Source organism: Squalius cephalus, assembly GCF_949319135.1.
Source record: "Squalius cephalus genome assembly, chromosome: 23".
NCBI lineage: Eukaryota > Metazoa > Chordata > Actinopteri > Cypriniformes > Leuciscidae > Squalius > Squalius cephalus.
The window spans coordinates 2,305,200-2,324,831 of NC_137144.1; the positions used below are offsets into that span (position 1 = coordinate 2,305,200).

Here is a 19,632-nt window from a genome sequence, read left to right on the forward strand (position 1 = left end):
TATTATGACTCTAAATATAGTAAAACTGATTTATTTAGTTCTTGATTTCTCATTGTTAACATGCTTTTAAAGGTGTAGCACAGAACTGAACTCAGAGAAACTGCTGCGTATGACATATGTTTAAAATGATCTACATTCATGATTCTCCAGACAAAACCTAGTGTCTTATCAGCCTGACAAACATAAACAAAAATATTTCACTATTAATAAATATGTGCAATTAATCACTAAATGCTTCAGTAACATTATTCTGAAAGTAAAATCTTCTATGTAGAGTTTATGAGTTTGTTATCAGCACAAGCTGTTGTAAATCCTGCCCACTTCTTTGCATTGTCAGCACATGCTTCAGTGCTCTGAGAGTGTTTATAGTGCTGTGAGTTTAACACTTCATGACTGAGAGCAGAACACAATCTTCATCATCACACAAGACTAAACTACAGCAATGAACACAATCAACATCTTCATCTGGACTCTGAGTCTCTGCATTCAGGGTAAATATCTTGTAGAAAAATTTTGCAAAATAAACAATCACATCTCATTTACAATCATATTAATGACTAAACTGTCTAATTTCAGAGATCTGGGGACAAGTGACAGTGACTCAGAATCCAGCAATAAAACCCATCAAACAAGGAGAAACTGTTACGATCAGCTGTAAAACCAGTCCGCCGCTTACTGGCTGTAGTGACTGTGTGTACTGGTATCAGCAGAAACCTGGAGAAGCTCCTAAACTCCTGATTTATTACATAAGAAGCCTTTATACTGGAACTCCATCTAGATTCAGTGGCGGTGGATCTGACTATGGCAGTGATTTTACTCTGACCATCAGTGGAGTCCAGACTGAAGATACAGGAGATTATTACTGTCTGAGTAGACACACCATCAACAGTCAGTATGTGTTCACACAGTGATAAAGAGTCGTACAAAAACCTCTGTCAGTCAGACGTCACAGTGACTGCACTGATACAGCTGAGAGAAACTGCAGCTGCTGATGGAGGATCACAAACTACACAATATCAAACCTTTCACAGACCTAATTATATGAATTAATTATTATGATGTAAGAAAACATGTAACATACAATCTAATATTACTAAACTGGACTAAAATGTGTTGAAAATGTGGTAACACTTCAGAATACTGTTTCTTACTTCATAACTAATAAGGAATTACTGAAGAACTAATGAATAATTCTTCATTAACTTCATTAACTACTTCACTACTGTTCTTCACTACACTAAGGAAGATGTGTTAACTAATCTGTATGTAAAAGAATTGTATGGTTGTATTAAGTATCAGTTAGTTTATCAATAACTCATGAATTGCCATACCTCCTGAAGAACTACTATTAATTATCTACTAATTAAGGTTCAAGAAAAATTACTAAGAAGTAACTACTAATGAAGAGTCATACAAAACTACATTGAGTTGTGCCCTTCCTTATTTACTGATGTTATTACAGTTTTCTCGATTGCTTAGCAGAGCTATGTGGTATTTCTCTGCAGAGCTATGTGATATTTTAACACACCTGTTCAACATGAGCCTGCGTTTACAGAAGGTCCCAAGGTTGTGGAAGACATCTTGCCTGGTCCCTGTTCCAAAGAAAAATCATCCAACCCACCATGATGACTACAGACCGGTAGCGGTTAACTTCACATGTCATGAAGACATTTGAGAGAATTGTCCTGCACTACACTTCCTGCTCAGCTACTGTTCGGACGCTCTTGCTTACTGCTCCGCGCTTTGCTCTATCGCTTTTACATTTTATCTCCTATATTTTTATATTTTATTTCCTTTTATCACCTAATTTTAACTTCAGCAAACAGCACAGTGCTCAGACAACAAAGTTTGGATTACTACAAAAACGCAGAATTCTTTTACCCGACCAGCTTACATTCCGGGAAAGGAAAACACAACTGCCTACATTCATACGGATAAGAGAGAAAATGCCTCTTCAGGTTCAAGAATCTACTTGCTGCACTAACTGCCACAGACTTTTACAAAGGATTGCAGTTCTCGAAACAAAGTTACTTACGGGACCACCAAACCAGACGGAGCACACAACAGAGCTCCGTCATGGACACCCTCAGCATACCGGTGAGTCCCATGAAACTAGTGCTCCTCGACAAGTAGAGAAACAAGCCGATCGACTTACTAATCGATGGCACAAACAGGGAGCGAGACCCAAAGGCACTCGAGACATCAGATTGTCACGAGCATCACATATTGCCGCAGTAGCATCCTCTACCCCAGATACAGCTCTGACAAGGATTGCAAACATTGGTCTTCTACCACCGCCTATACATCTTGAGAACAGATTTGAAGTGCTAATGAATGTAAACGAGGAATCCCCAAATGTGATGAATATGATCGAACACAGACTGAATGGGCCAGTAGCTAACACTGATGCTAACTGGCGCTCAAGGTCGAGCAGACAGCGGCACTCAGCTCAGAGCGCAGCCGAGCCCAGGACTCTGATAGTGGGGGACTCCAGAATCAGAAACATTAGCAGCAGTGATACAACTACATGCTGCCTTCCACAAGCAACAACTTCTGATGTAAACAGGGAACTTCAGAACATTCTGATGAAACATAAGACTGCAAATCGACTCATCATACATGTGGGGAAGAATGATATTCATAAAGAGCAGTCAGAACTCCTTAAGAAGGATTTCAATGAACTTTTTGAAACACTTAAAAGACTGAAAGTTCAAACATTCATCAGTGGACCTCTCCCAGCAAGAGGAACAAACAGGTTTCCACGGTTGCTTGGGCTTAATATATGGCTGCAAAAAACCTGCAATATAAAAGGAGTAAACTTCATTGACGATTTCAATCTTTTCTGGAGTCAGAGACAACTTTTTCATCGGGATGGCCATCACCCAAACAAACTTGGTTCAAGGGTGTTAAAGGACAATTTCTACTTCTCCCTCATACATCCTTCTGCAGTTTGTGCCAATCCAGTCAATCTGAACGGCACACACACACCTGGACACAGTATGAATGACCACGGGACTTCACTTCAGCAGCAAAATGGACATGCGGTTGACATATCACACAAGGACAATGATAACACCACTCCGCCACAACAACCTCTGCTCACGGACACAATCTCAGCTGAGCCCTGCCCACAGAGAGACTTATCAGAACTGCTTGAAGATTCAGCACCCAAGGACGACTTCCTGGAAAACAGCCAGGGAAGCCAGGACAGCATATCACAACCTCCTATAACACAAGAGCAACAGCCCCTTTCACCAGACACGCTATCTCTCTCTCCAGCATCGCCACTTCTGTGCTTCTCACAGAAAATGGAAGAACTGGTGCATGCTGGAACCAGACTATCCCACTCTTTTGCTGCAAGCCCCCAGATACCAACCAAAAAACGACAGGCACCATTACCACCAAAGCCTGCGGGCCCAGCTCGCCCTCCCCCTCCTCCTGTGAGAGCTCTTCGGCCTCTGCCACAACGCCAGGGCCCACACCCTCCTCCATCTGCTCGAGGTGAACCAAAAACAACTGATACCAGCTCTCAGTGATGTGTTTTGGGTCCCCGCTCTGACAACAGTAACTTTCTCAAATGTTTACAGAACAAGCGGGAACCCAGTGTGCCTGTATCTTTCTCTATTGCTGTTTTATTACAAGATAGAAAATCTAAGGCCTTCAATAGCCGTGCAGCAAACCTAACTAATCTGGTGCCTATTACACGTCAAAGTAAGATTGATGTGGGGACAAAAAGTAAGACTGTTAAGTTAGCACTTTTAAACATTCGTTCACTTAAAAATAAATCACTTCTAGTCAACGATTTAATAACCACAAACAACCTGGATTTTATGCTTCTAAATGAAACCTGGCTAGAAGCCAGCTGCAGTGCAACAATCCTCAATGAAGCAGCCCCTCCTAACTTTACTTTTATGAGTGTCTGCAGAGCTGTTAAGAGAGGTGGGGGTCTAGCTGCTCTTTTTAAAGATATCTATCAATGTAAGCAAATATCATTTGGGAATTACCCTTCTTTCGAATATCTGGGTATTGTGTTAAAAGGTGCTCCACGCATTTTACTTATCATTATTTACAGGCCTCCAAAATACTCTCCAGCCTTCACTGAGGACTTTACAGAACTGTTATCAACAATTACCTCAGAGTTTGACTGTTTTGCCATTGCAGGAGATTTTAACATTCACATAGATTGTGCAGAGAACAATATGGCAGAAGAAATCAAAACTGTTTTAAAAACTTTTGATCTGACTCAGCATATACATGGACCCACACACAATCGTGGACACACTCTAGATTTACTTATCAGTAAGGGTCTAAACATTTCATTAATTGTTATTAAGGATGTAGCACTGTCTGATCATTTCTGTATTTTCTTTGATATATTGATCTCTCCTGCCACTGAAGCTAGATCTGTGTCTGTCAAGAAGAGATGCTTAAATGAGAACACTAGTGTACTATTTATGAAGGCTATATCCTTAACACCAAGCATATCTGCAGACTCTGTTGATTTTCTCCTTGATTCTTTTAACTCAAAAGTTAAAGGTGTAATTGATGATATTGCTCCTGTGAAAGTCAGGAAGAAGAGTGGCAGACAAAAAGCACCTTGGAGAAACTCAACAGCAGTGCAAAATATGAAAAGACAATGCAGAAAAGTAGAGCGCATGTGGCGGAAGACTAAACTTGTAGTCCATTATAACATCTACAAAGACAGCCTTCATGCTTTTAATATGGAACTAGGCAAAGCTAGACACACTTTCTTCTCAAATATTATAAACAGCAATTTAAACAACACACGCACTCTTTTTGCTACTGTAGAGAGACTGACAAACCCTCCAAGCCAGATTCCCAGTGAAATGCTCTCAGACAACAAGTGCAGTGAGTTTGCTTCTTTCTTCTCTGAGAAAATCAGTAATATCAGAAAGGTGATCAGCACATCCTTGAGTTGCACTGGGGTCAGACAGATCAAACCACCTGAGAAATTAGTTACTATGTCTGATTTCAAAGAAATTGATGGCAAAATTTTGGAAGAAACTGTACAGCACCTTAAAACATCAACCTGTGCTCTTGACACACTTCCCACATCATTTTTCAAAAGTGTGTTAAACAGTTTAGAAGCAGATCTTCTAGAAGTGGTAAATGTCTCACTTCGCTCTGGGAGTTTTCCAAACTCCCTGAAAACTGCAATTGTCAAGCCCCTCCTGAAAAAGAGCAATCTGGATAAGACCATATTAAGCAACTATAGACCGATCTCAAATCTTCCTTTCATAGACAAGATCATTGAAAAAGTTGTCTTCAATCAGCTGAACAAATTCTTGAGCTTGAATGGATCCTTTGACAATTTTCAGTCTGGTTTCCGACCGCACCACAGCACAGAGACAGCGCTCATAAAGATAATAAACGATATTCGCTTAAATACTGATTCAGGCAAATTATCGGTGCTGGTACTACTTGACCTTAGTGCTGCATTTGACACTGTCGATCATAACATACTTCTTGACAGGCTGGAAAACTGGGTGGGGCTTTCTGGGATAGTCCTAAAATGGTTCAGGTCATACTTAGATGGAAGAGGTTATTATGTGAGTATAGGAGATCATAAGTCTGAGTGGACATCCATGACATGCGGAGTCCCTCAAGGCTCGATTCTTGCGCCACTCCTGTTCAACCTGTATATGCTCCCAATGAGCCAAATAATGAGAAAGAACCAAATTGCTTACCACAGCTATGCAGACGACACACAGCTCTACTTAGCCCTATCGCCTAACGATTACAGCCCAATTGACTCCCTGTGCCAATGCATTGACGAAGTCAACAGTTGGATGTGTCAAAACTTTCTTCAGTTAAACAAAGACAAAACTGAAGTCATTGCGTTCGGAAACAAAGATGAAGTTCTCAAGGTGAACGCATACCTTCACTCTAGGGGTCAAACAACTAAAAATCAAGTCAGGAATCTTGGTGTGACACTAGAGTCAGACCTTAGTTTCAGTAGTCATGTCAAAGCAATAACTAAATCAGCATACTATCATCTGAAAAATATTGCAAGAATTAGATGCTTTGTTTCCAGACAAGACTTAGAGAAACTTGTTCATGCTTTCATCACCAGCAGGGTGGATTATTGTAATGGACTCCTCACTGGCCTTCCCAAAAAGACCATAAGACAGTTGCAGCTCATACAGAACGCTGCCGCCAGGATTCTGAGCAGAACCAGAAAATATGAACATATCACACCAGTCCTCAGGTCTTTACACTGGCTCCCAGTTAAATTTAGGATTGATTTTAAAGTATTATTACTGGTATATAAATCATTTAATGGCCTAGGACCTCAATACATTGCAGATATGCTCACAGAATATAAACCCAACAGATCACTCAGATCACTAGGATCATATCAGCTAGAAATACCAAGGGTTCACTCTAAGCATGGCGAGTCCGCTTTTAGCTATTATGCCAGCCGCAGCTGGAACCAGCTTCCAGAGGAGATCAGATGTGCTCCTACTGTAGTCACTTTCAAATCCAGACTCAAAACACATCTGTTTAGCTGTGCATTTACTGAATGAGCACTGTGCCAATGTTCGTCCGAATGTTTATACTGTATTTTATTCTATTTTTCTAAACTGTTTTAATTATTCTTATTTCTTTTATTATTTTAATTTCTTCTATGTAAAGCACTTTGAATTGCCATTGTGTATGAAATGTGCTATATAAATAAACTCTCCTTGCCTTGCCTTGCCTTGCCTTGCCTTACATCAGGACTAGTGTGTCAACTCAAATGGACCCCTTCCAGTTTGCATATCAGCCCAACATCAGTGTTGATGATGTCCTCATTTATATTTTGCAGAGGGCTTATAATGCTTATACTGCTAGGGGATAAGATGGGAAGGATGAAGGTGGTTCCATCACTGGTCCTGTGGTGTTTGGACTACCTATCCCTCAGACCACAGTATGTACGCCTGCAGAAAAGTGTCTCAAGCACTGTTATTAGCAGCACAGGTGTGCCACAAGGAACTTACTGTTACTGTTTACCATCTACACAGCGGATTTTCAATATAACACCGACAGATGGTTCTTGCAGAAATTCTCAGATGACTCCACAGTTGTCGGTCTTATAAGAAGAGGTGATGAGGAGGAGTACACAGGAACTTTGTGCAATGGAGTGTGGACAATCATCTCCATCTGAATACCACAAAAACCAAGGAGATGGTTGTGGACTTCAGAAAGGGGGAGGAGGATGATCCAACCAACACCTATTACCATCGGGGGCACTGAGGTGGAGCTGGTGGCCAATCACAAGTACCTTGGTGTGCAGCTTGACAGTAAGCTGGACTGGAAGAGCCATATGGAGGCGGTGTACCTCAAGGGGCAAAGACGACTTTACTTTTTAATGAGGCTAAGGTCGTTTAATATCTGTAATATCTATCTTTCTATCTATCTTAAACACATTTCTTGAAACTATGTCTTGTATTCTCAAAACTGTAAACACAAATCCACGACGTCTCACCCAGATCCCCAAACATCATATTTTCAGGTCAAAATGAAGCTCTACACTCAAAACCATTCACTCTTGCTGAAAAGCCAAACCTTGCCCTCAGACATCACACAAGCCCTTACAAACACACACACTACAACATAGTCTAAAACACTGGTGCAATACATTCAAAACAACATTTCCAAAACTTGGTAAGTTATGTTGCTTGTGGTCCCCCCCCCCTCACAAACCTTTTCACATGATGAACACAGAAGACACAACTAATGGATACAATGGCACATTTGTACTACACATTTGTACTACACATTACAACACACACACACACACAAAACACAAATAAACCCTTTGCCCCAGCATCCCGTCTTTGGTCTGGGTCAGGCCAGAGGATCTCGTCCACATCATAGGCTATATTGGCCCAGGCAGCGGGTGGGGGGGGGGGGGGGGGGATCCTCTAGTGTGCCTGATCCCCGCTGGCACGTATCAACCGAAATATCTGGCAGGCTTTTTCCATTTCATCGTCTCTGTGTCCTAGAAAAATAGAAGTATTGATTTCTGTAACTGTAACACATCCTTTTTACAAAATGGAAGCATTCAGAAAACCCTTTTTATTACAGTAGTCTCAGGCAACAGCTACAGTTCATCTATGTGTTGTAACAGCACAGTGTACAGCACTCAACATTTACAGTAGAGAGCATTCTGAAGCACATCTACTGTACCTGATCTTCTCTATGAAGGTTCTTATGATGGTGAAGCGATTCAAGTTTGGCTGTACTCGTTGCCCAGCCTCCCTCATAGTCAAACCATGGACAAAGACATGGGCAACTAGAGTGGCACGAATTTCATCCGAGACTTGTCTCCTTGCCCTTCACCTTCACCTTCCTCCTCCTCCTCCACTCCAGTGTCCTCAACCTCTTCCTCCCCCTCTTCCTCCAGTCCCATCTACTCTTTCTCCTCCTCCTCCACTCCAGTGTCCTCAACCTCTTCCTCCCCCTCTTCCTCCAGTCCCATCTAAACTTGCTCCTCCTCCTCCACTCCAGTGTCCTCAACCTCAACCTCTTCCTCCCCCTCTTCCTCCAGTCCCATCTACTCTTGCTCCTCCTCCTCCACTCCAGTGTCCTCAACCTCAACCTCTTCCTTCCCCTCTTCCTCCAGTCCCATCTACTCTTGCTCCTCCTCCTCTACTCCAGTGTCCTCAAACTCTTCCTCCCCCTCTTCCTCCAGTCCCATCTACTCTTCCTCCTCCTCCTCCTCCTCCTCCTCCTCCACTCCAGTGTCCTCAAACTCTTCCTCCCCCTCTTCCTCCAGTCCCATCTACTCTTTCTCCCCCTCCTCCACTCCAGTGTCCTCAACCTCTTCTTCCAGTCCCATCTACTCTTTATCCTCCTCCTTCACTCATGTCCTCAACCTCTTCCTTCCCCTCTTCCTCCAGTCCCATCTACTCTTGCTCCTCCTCCTCCACTCCAGTGTCCTCAACCTCTTCCTCCCCCTCTTCCTCCAGTCCCATCTACTCTTGCTCCTCCTCTTCCACTCCAGTGTCCTCAAACTCTTCCTCACCCTCTTCCTCCAGTCCCATCTACTTTTGCTCCTCCTCCTCCACTCCAGTGTCTTCAACCTCTTCCTCGCCCTCTTCCTCCAGTCCCATCTACTCTTCTTCCTCCTCCTCCTCCTCCACTCCAGTGTCCTCAATCTCTTCCTTCCCCTCTTCCTCCAGCTTCCTTCCCCTCTTCCTCCAGTCCCATCTACTCTTGCTCCTCCTCCTCCACTCCAGTGTCCTCAAACTCTTCCTCCCCCTCTTCCTCCAGTCCCATCTACTCTTCCTCCTCCTCCTCCTCCTCCACTCCAGTGTCCTCAAACTCTTCCTCCCCCTCTTCCTCCAGTCCCATCTACTCTTTCTCCTCCTCCTCCACTCCAGTGTCCTCCCCCTCTTCCTCAAGTCCCATCTACTCTTTCTCCTCCTCCTCCACTCCAGTGTCCTCAACCTCTTCCTCCAGTCCCATCTACTCTTTCTCCTCCTCCTTCACTCATGTCCTCAACCTCTTCCTTCCCCTCTTCCTCCAGTCCCATCTACTCTTGCTCCTCCTCCTCCACTCAAGTGTCCTCAACCTCTTCCTCCCCCTCTTCCTCCAGTACCATCTACTCTTGCTCCTCCTCCTCCACTCCAGTGTCTTCAAACTCTTCCTCCCCCTCTTCCTCCAGTCCCATCTACTCTTGCTCCTCCTCCTCCACTCCAGTGTCCTCAACCTCTTCCTCCCCCTCTTCCTCCAGTCCCATCTACTCTTGCTCCTCCTCCTCCACTCCAGTGTCCTCAAACTCTTCCTCCCCCTCTTCCTCCAGTCCCATCCACTCTTCCTCCTCCACTCCAGTATCATCAACCTCTTACTGTAATTCAGCTCTTCCTCCAGTCCCATCTACTCTTGGTCCTCCTCCTCCTCCACTCCAGTGTCCTCAACCTCTTCCTCCAGTCCCATCTACTCTTGCTCCTCCTACTCCACTTTAGTGTCCTCAACCTCTTCCTCCCCCTCTTCCTCCAGTCCCATCTACTCTTGCTCCTCCTCCTCCACTCCAGTGTCCTTAAACTCTTCCTCCCCTCTTCCTCCAGTCCCATCTACTCTTGCTCCTCCTCCTCCACTCCAGTGTCTTCAACCTCTTCCTCCCCTCTTCCTCCAGTCCCATCTACTCTTGCTCCTCCTCCTCCACTCCAGTGTCCTCAAACTCTTCCTCCCCCTCTTCCTCCAGTCCCATCTACACTTGCTCCTCCTCCTCCACTCCAGTGTCCTCAACCTCAACCTCTTCCTCCCCCTCTTCCTCCAGTCCCATCTACTCTTGCTCCTCCTCCTCCACTCCAGTGTTCTCAACCTCTTCCTCCCCCTCTTCCTCCAGTCCCATCCACTCTTCCTCCTCCTCCTCCTCATCCTCCTCCTCCTCCACTCCAGTGTCCTCAAACTCTTCCTCCCCATCTTCCTCCAGTCCCATCCACTCTTCCTCCTCCTCCTCCTCCTCCTCCTCATCCTCCTCGTCCTCCACTCCAGTGTCCTCATACTCTTCCTCCCCATCTTCCTCCAGTCCCATCCACTCTTCCTCCTCCTCCTCCTCCTCCACTCCAGTGTCCTCAAACTCTTCCTCCCCATCTTCCTCCAGTCCCATCTACTCTTGCTCCTCCTCCTCCACTCCAGTGTCCTCAACCTCTTCCCCCCCTCTTTCTCCAGTCCCATCCACTCTTCCTCCTCCTCCTCCTCCTCCTCCTCCTCCTCCACTCCAGTGTCCTCAAACTCTTCCTCCCCATCTTCCTCCAGTCCCATCTACTCTTCCTCCTCCTCCTCCTCCTCATCCTCCTCCACTCCAGTGTCCTCAAACTCTTCCTCCCCATCTTCCTCCAGTCCCATCTACTCTTTCTCCTCCTCCTCCACTCCAGTGTCCTCAACCTCTTCCTCCAGTCCCATCTACTCTTTCTCCTCCTCCTTCACTCCAGTGTCCTCAACCTCTTCCTTTCCCTCTTCCTCCAGTCCCATCTACTATTGCTCCTCCTCCTCCACTCCAGTGTCCTCAACCTCTTCCTCCCCCTCTTCCTCCAGTCCCATCTACTCTTGCTCCTCCTCCTCCACTCCAGTGTCCTCAAACTCTTCCTCCCCCTCTTCCTCCAGTCCCATCTACACTTGCTCCTCCTCCTCCTCCACTCCAGTGTCCTCAACCTCAACCTCTTCCTCCCCCTCTTCCTCCAGTCCCATCTACTCTTGCTCCTCATCCTCCACTCCAGTGTCCTCAAACTCTTCCTCCCCCTCTTCCTCCAGTCCCATCCACTCTTCCTCCTCCACTCCAGTGTCATCAACCTCTTACTGTAATTCACCTCTTCCTCCAGTCCCATCTACTCTTCCTCCTCCTCCTCCCCCTCCTCCTCCAGTGTCCTCAACCTCTTCCTTCACCTCTTCCTACTCCACTCCAGTGTCCTCTACCTCCTCCTCCACTCCAGTGTCCTCTACCTCTTTCTCCTCCTCCACTCCAGTGTCCTCAACCTCTTCCTCCTCCTCCTCCACTCCAGTGTCCTCAACCTCTTCCTCCTCCACTCCAGTGTCTTCTACCTCTTCCTTCATTTCTTTCTGGATCCATTGTTCCAAAACCCAATGAATGGTCTCTGACCCTTTTATCTATCTGTTGAAGGATCTGATTGGTGTGTGATCTATTTTGACTCTTAGTGTTTCCACTTGAGTGTTTGTGTGCTAACTGAGCTGAAGCTGTGCTAATTTGAGTGAACAATATTGAATGCTAGTGCTTTCTAAATTACAACATGGTTTAGGCAATGAGAAATGAAGGGATTTGTGTGTAGAGTTTTGCAGTGACAGTTCAACAAATCTGACTCATGTGTCAAAACAGGGGAATAGTGTTTATAGTTTAGGGAAACGGATGTGCTTTTTGATATAGAGCGATAATGATAGATAACCATTACAAAGAGTCCAAACAACACAATCCATTGCTTTGATCACAAAATATTCCTCACAAAGTGATGCATACGTGGCTAAAAAACAAGTCTCTCATCCTTCAGGGGTGCAAAGTGTTTTCCAATTTCCCCGGAACGTATCGTCTTAAAGCTTAGAATCTCAGCTTTTAAAGCATCCAACCACTTCGATAAACTCTGAAGGAGTGCTGACTAGTCGCTCTAAACCGGAGTGTACCGCCCGCGGGCGCCACCTAGCTGCGAAAATATTCATTATCATATTTTTCAAAAATATTGCCCAGATTAACACAAAAATTGAGCGTCAGCGTCAGTTCTGGCAGGCCAGGGGCTCGTTCTTCGTTCGTCGCTAACTCAGTTAGCTGGATTTGATTGTTGTCATTCAGAGTTAACCTGGCGCTTTTAGGTTTAAAAAAACAGTTTTATTTTTTTTGTGGCATTTCCAAGCCACTGAAGACCCAATGTTGTAAAGCAGTTTTTTTTAAAGCAGTTTTTTGCAATAATAATTTTTTCTATGAGGATCATGCAATCATGACCATGCTGATTACAGTATATACAGGATATACTCCACTTTAAAAATATGTCATCATATAGCCTACTCACCCTCATGTTGTTTCAAACCTGTATGAATTTCTTTCTTCTGCTGAACAGGAAGGAAGATATTTAGAAGAATATCAGTAACCAGACAGTTTCTGGTTTCATTGACTTCCATAGTAGGAAAAAAATATATACTATGGAAGTCAATGAGACCAGAAACTGTCTGGTTACTGATATTCTTCTAAATATCTTCCTTTGTTCAGCAGAAGAAAGAAATTCATAAAGGATTGAAACAACATGAGAGTATATGATGACAGAATTTTCATTTTAAAGTGGGGGCTGCCATCAAGGCCTTAATGAAGGGGATTATGTGAACAGAAAGGGGGGTCACAATGTAAATGTGCAGCCCAATTACTATTGTGATTCTTAATATTCCAGATTATATCAAATAAAAAAAGGCATTTGACTAAAATCTTTCATATCACAATTGTGAAAGAAAAATGGCCAGGATCTGTGCATGACTTAAGAATTTTCAGAGATTCACATTTATGCACATTATTTGAAAGTGGTAAAGAAAGTTCCACAATTAAATATCAAGCTCACTGTATTACATACACTTATGCTGATCCTATTAGAACTGCATTTTTTCATAGGTGATTATGACATGTTCCAGCCTACAGACAGGTGTTTTATGACCCCATTCCCTGACCCAAACCAATGCAGCTCTAGCCAGGACAAGGGCACACAATGAAATGAACTTTGGCTAAAGGGAGGATTTCTGTCTGAGAGTTGCACACCTGACAGGGCATGTGACATTGTTGCATGTGCCATATTAAAAAAACACTTTTCATTAAATGTTTAATAAAAGACACATATGCTTAGTTCCTTGAGTTTTATTTCAATTGTTCTTTGTAAAGAAAAGCCAGTGGTCAAGTGTCTGCAGCAAGAGATATTAGACACATGCCTCATGCAACAAATAAAAAGGAAAAGTTGGCTATACACTGCCCACCTGTAGGCCTATGTCTCCTCTGTCTGTGCAGACTCTTCTGTAGGCCTTTCTGTAGATGTGGAATCCTGCAACTTATATTGCAGCCATAAAGCATACAAGTATAAATGAAGTAAAGTTATTTATGCACCAGCATGTAGGCTAGTTTCTCCATATGACTGAGAGGGTTTATTCACTGTCCAGGGGCTCGTTCTTCGTACGTCGCTAACTCAGTTAGCTGGATTTGATTGTTGATGATTTGGCATGATCTTGGATTGTTTGGTTCTTCGAAGCTCATCCCGGACTTGCTGTCATAGCAACAGGTGCGCAATCTTAAACCTGCTCGGGAGCAGGCTTATTTTATGTAACAGGATTAGACTGCGTCTCATAAACGGAGCTGATACGGGAAGTCCAGCGCGTGCGATAGTGCACTTTCTGATATATATATTTTTTTTTCTCGTGACTCGTGAGATTGTCGTTTAGTTATTAATTTGTTGGAAACGCACATTTATTTTCGACTTGTCGGAGTCGGGCTTTAACTACAGCACAAACTGTACACTAAGATTATTTGCGAGTGTCTCTTTCCTTTACACTATTGGAGATGCGGAGAACTTGATGGAAAGTGCTGTCTGTCGTGTCATTCGGAGTTTGCCTGGTGCTTTTAGGTTTAAAAAACAGTTTTAGTTTTTTTTTGTGACATTTCCAAGCCACTTTAGACCCAAAGTTGTAAAGCAGTTTTTTTAAGCAGTTTTTTATTTTTTTTATTTATTAGACTATTTAAATATTTTTTTTATGAAGATCATGCAATCATGACCATGCTGATTACAGTATATGTCACTCAGTCTTATGCTAGACCATAGACTGCCATCAAGGCCTCAATGAAGGGGATTATGTGAACAGAAAGGGGGTTCCCAATGTAAATGTGCAGCCCAATTACTATTGTGATTCTTAATATTCCAGATTAATAATATTATATCAAATAAAAAAAGGCTGTTGACAAATCTTCCATATCCAATCTTCCATATTACAAATGTGAAAGCAAAATGGCCAGGATCTGTGCATGACTTAAGAATTTTCAGAGATTCACATTTATGCACATTATTTGAAAAGTGGTAAGAAAAGTTCCACAATTAAATATCAAGCTGTATTACATACACTTATGCTGATCCTAACAGAACTGCATTTTTTCATAGGTGATTATGACATGTTCCTGCAGACAGGTGTTTTATGACCCCATTCCCTGACCCAAACCAATGCAGCTCTAGCCAGGACAAGGGCACACAATGAAATGAACTTTGGCTAACTAAAGGGAAGATTTCAGTGTCTGAGAAGTCTGAGGGTTGCACACCTGACAGGGCCTGTGACATTGCTGCATGTGCCATATTACACAACATTGCCAAAAAAAAAAAAAAGCCACTTTTCATTAAATGTTTAATAAAAGACAAATATGCTTAGTTCCTTGAGTTTTATTTCAATTGTTCTTTGTAAAGAAAAGCCAGTGGTCAAGTGCCTGCAACAAGAGATATTAGACACATGCCTCATGCAACAAATAAAAAGGAAAAGTTGGCTATACGCTGCCCACCTGTAGGCCTATGTCTCCTCTGTGTGTGCAGACTCTTCTGTAGGCCTTTCTGTAGATGTGGAATCCTGCAACTCATATTGCAGACATAAAGCATACTAGTATAACTTAAGTAAAGTTATTTATGCACTTGCAGGTAGGCTAGTTCCTCCATATGACAGTTATCTGAGAGGGTTTATTCACTGTCCAGTGCAATGGAAACAAATGGACATTACAAAGTCTTACTTTCTTTAGAAAATGTCCACTTAAGTTAACAAGTGTTGGTGTATTATGTAAAAGTGCACAAAAGAGGAAAACACAATGTCATTACAATGAACTACACTTGGGAAAAATGTGATCAATAACTCTTTTTGAACTCTTCTTCAATAAATAGTTTTACATTAACATAAGTTTATCAGTTTTCACTTTCACAAGTCAAAGCAATTCATCATTGCTCAAGATTGAACAGTTGAAATGACTGTACAGCCTTAATTTAATGCAGCAAAAAATATTTTACAGTGTAGGCTACTAAGATCTTTTCTATTTTTCTCAGCCTTTTTCTTGGTTGCTTTTATAAACAGACAACCATGTATTTAACAGTGCCTTTTATAGAAGAGAAGAGACTATAATATAACAAAAAAATACCATTATGTAGAATATTTTGTACATCACTTTTATTTGTTCCCATGTTCTAGTGTGGTGACTCTGACATTACAAGTAACAAAATATTTATGCAATTATTAAAATTCAAAAATATAGGCTAATAAGTGTTAAAAAACATATAACATGGCCACTTCTAATGGATTTAAATTGTCTGCTACTTTTTGCCAGCCCTCTTTCCTGGCTTTTGCAGACTTTGAGGTGTTTCCTAGAGATTTTTGATTAAACATTAAAATTCCGAATAAACTTCGACTATCTTGCTCTGCTGAGGAGAAAAACTGAGCGCGCTCTTTGGCCACGCTGAGCAGACAATAGCAGCGTTGCTGATCAATGTTTCTACTATCGATACGTATCCCCTTTTAAGCCGGCGCGTGAACGCGCAGTTATCTCAGATAACTCAATCCAGCGATACTAATCATATCCGGCAAGTGTGTTCGAAGAACCCAATTAGCCGGATCATGATTAGCACGATGAAATCATCCTGGATGTCTCATTTGATCTCGGATGTCTTAAGCAACGTACGAAGAACGAGCCCCAGTGCAATGGAAACAAATGGACATTACAAAGTCTTATACATTCTTTCCTTTGGAAAGTTAGAAAATGTCCACTTACTGCACATATTTCAGCCACCACTTTCTTGGGAACAGATACAAGTGTTGGTGTATTTTGTAAAAGTGCACAAAAGAGGAAAACACAATGTCATTACAATGAACTACACTCGGGAAAAATGTGATCAATAACTCATGGCAAAATATTTTTACATAAACATAAGTTTATCAGCTTTCACAAGTCAAAGCAATTCATCAATACTCAAGATTTAACAGCTGAAATGACTATACGGCCTTAATTTAATGCAGCAAAAATTATTTTACAGTGTAGGCTACTAAGATCTTTTTTTTTTTCTCAGCCTTTTTCTTGGTTGCTTTTATAAACAGACAACCATTTATTTAACAGTGCCTTTTATAAAAGAGACTATAATATAACTAAAAATTACCATTATGTAGAATATTTTTGTACTTCACTTTTATTTACTCCCATGTTCTAGTGTGGTGACTCTGACATTACAATGAACAAAGTAATGATGCAATTATTAAAATACAAAAATATAGGTGATATTAAGTAATAAAAACATCTATGGCCACTTCTAACGGATTTAAATTGTCTGCTACTTTTTGCCAGCCCTCTCTCCTGGCTTTTGCAGACTTTGAGGTGTTCCCTGGCGTTTTGATTAAACATTAAAATTCCGAATAAACTTCGACTATTAGTTCTTGCTCTGCTGAGGAGAAAAACTGTGCGCGCTTTTTGGCCACGCTGAGCAGCCAATAGCAGCGTTGCTGATCAATGTTTCTACTATCGATACATATCCCCTTTTAAGCCAGCGCATGAACGCGCAATTATCTCAGATAACTCAATCTAGCTATACTAATCATACACTGATTCTTGAGAGTCGGGACAAAACATGTCCCACATAGAAAAGTCTAATTTATAGCAAAAATTAAGCAATTCATCATGATTGACATACTTACAAAGTTAAATCTAAAGGAATTCTATATACCTATCTGATTTTTAGAATAAACTTTTTTATCTTTTTGGGGAAAATTTGTTTAAATGTATGGTCTGTGGTTAGAAGGTCCATGTTATTGCACTTGTCCTCAGCAAGAGGTCACAATATTAACCATCCCAAAAAACTTACAAAAAGCTCAACAATTGTGAAAACATATATATAAAATAGAAAATAAGGGGTATAAATATAAAAAACAATGCATGAAGTGAACATCAAACAATATTTTCCATAAAAATCTGCCTATTAAAGTTGTGTCCTCAGTTTCTGTCAACTCCGTCAGATTTTTTCATAAAGCTCTTTAAATCAGGAAATAGCATGGTCAGCTATATCCCTGAGGACCCCTTTTCATCTCCCTGCCTGTGGTGAATGCAGCACTACCACACATGCTCTGGTGCGTTTTACATTTTTTTATATTTTAGACAAACAATGTCAATATTCCTATGGTCACAGCTGCATCATGTCAATACCATCTTTCTGTTAAGATACTTTTTTTAAACCATAGTGGATTGAATTTAAGCATTTTAGTGAGGTTATTGGGACAGCTATCAACTGAGGAAAAACTACCTAGCTGCAGTGTACAATACATGTTTTGGTGGGAAAATACATGCCCTTACGTCAACTCCGTCAGACGTCAACTCCGTCAGGTTCTATGTCTGACGGAGTTGACCTGTAAGCTGACGGAGTTGACAAATCCACCAATAACCTCTTAATGTGCGAATATAATATTATTTGTGAATATAGTGAAGGGTTAAACTGTTATTTCAGGGTTTTATTTACACATAAATGCACATACATAGCATGCATTACATTATTTAACCATACGCATCTGACTTGTAGATAATGGGCAGGCAGTGGTCTGCTTATTATTGTGTAACGTGTAACTTTGCCAGCACTTTAATATATATATTTATATATGTAGAGACAGAGATAGAGAAATGAGAAGCCAGTGTAGGGCTGGGCGATATGTCCAAAAAAAATTATCACAATATTTTTTTTTATATCAGTCGATATCGATAATTATCACGATAAATGTCTTTCAAGTTTAAAGGCAGATTTTTGCTCCTAAGTGAAAGTTGTAGAAAACAGTGTTAATTGTGGTTTTAAACTACTCTTTATTGTCAGAACATATCATGACAAACAGGTGAACATTTCACAAATCTGAGGTAAAACATTCAAACATTTTTCGTCAACACCGTCAGTTTTTCCGTCAACACTGTCAGATCTTCGTCAACAACATTGGATGTATGTATGTTTTTGTTCATTTTTTGGGGAAAAAAATATTCTTCCTTCAGTTTATGTTGTTTTTGTAATAAAGGACCATCTGATCTACATTCTCTTATGTTTTATTTATTTAAGGAATTTATTTTTACAATATTGAAATTAAAATCAAAGTTTGAAAATGCAAATATTTAGAAATCTGAGTTTTCAGAATAGTGTGAAATCACAACTTAAGTTTATATATTGTATTTTTTTACATATCAGAGTAACTAAACACTATTACAATATACTTCAGAACTTTAGATTCTTGTTGGATTTGAAGAATTAAAATTGTATACTTTTTAGTGTGTCTGACGGAGTTGACACAAATCCAGTTCTGAAGAGAAACATGTTTATTTGTTAAAAATGTGTTTTTATTTAGAACCTGTTCCTTTACATGGTTAAATAGCTAAGACCTTTCTCTGCAGAAACATATAACTCTAATTGATATAGTGTGTATTTTTAAAAAAAGTTTTTTAAAACGTGTTTTGTCCCGACTCTCAAGAATCAGTGCATAAACAACAGGTGAGTTCGAAGAACCCAATTAGCCGGATCATGCTTAGCACGATGATATCATCTTGGATGTGTCATTTGATCTCGGATGTAATAAGCAACGTACGAAGAACGAGCCCCAGGTAGTCAAGACGCTGCTAATGCTGTTTTGCTAACAACACTGTCCCGTCAGCTGATCTGCTCTAGCTGAGCTGCATTAGCTCATTAACTCCCCTCGCTGCTCAATGGCCAAAGCTCAAACAAGGCGCCCTATTTAAAGCACATTCAGTTGCTCATACATGCCTGCTGCTCGCTTCTGCTGATCTGTACGCTGGTAAAAAAGCTGTTTAATTCCGTCATTTAGCTTGTTTCTCAGAAGGTGGCTCAGTCATCTCTTCATAGCCCTTACACTGTAGACTGTCAAAACAGTTCAAAGACAGATAATTCTAGGTAACAGCATGTTTTAGCTATTGTGGTCTTGAATAGTCATTTCAGTAATTAATTAATAATTTTTACCATAATATAATTGCTAAATTAGGGTGGCTCAGACAACACCATTCGAGACACTCAATTTCTGTTTTGGGGGGGATAGCTCATCTAGACAAAAAAATGTGAGAGCCCTTATGCTGCTGCTGCATCCCCTCATGCTGATAAT

General features: G+C 41.5%; 1 long non-coding RNA gene across 1 annotated transcript in view; it reads left to right on the plus strand.

Moving 5' to 3' along the window:
* Positions 1-391: 391 nt before the first annotated feature.
* The window catches only part of LOC307151180, a 287,419-nt gene continuing 268,178 nt past the window's right edge, over positions 392-19,632 (plus strand). The window contains exons 1-2 of the long non-coding RNA XR_013819830.1: positions 392-491; positions 577-892. This is a non-coding gene — a long non-coding RNA (uncharacterized lncRNA). The remainder of the gene's footprint in view (positions 492-576; positions 893-19,632) is intronic.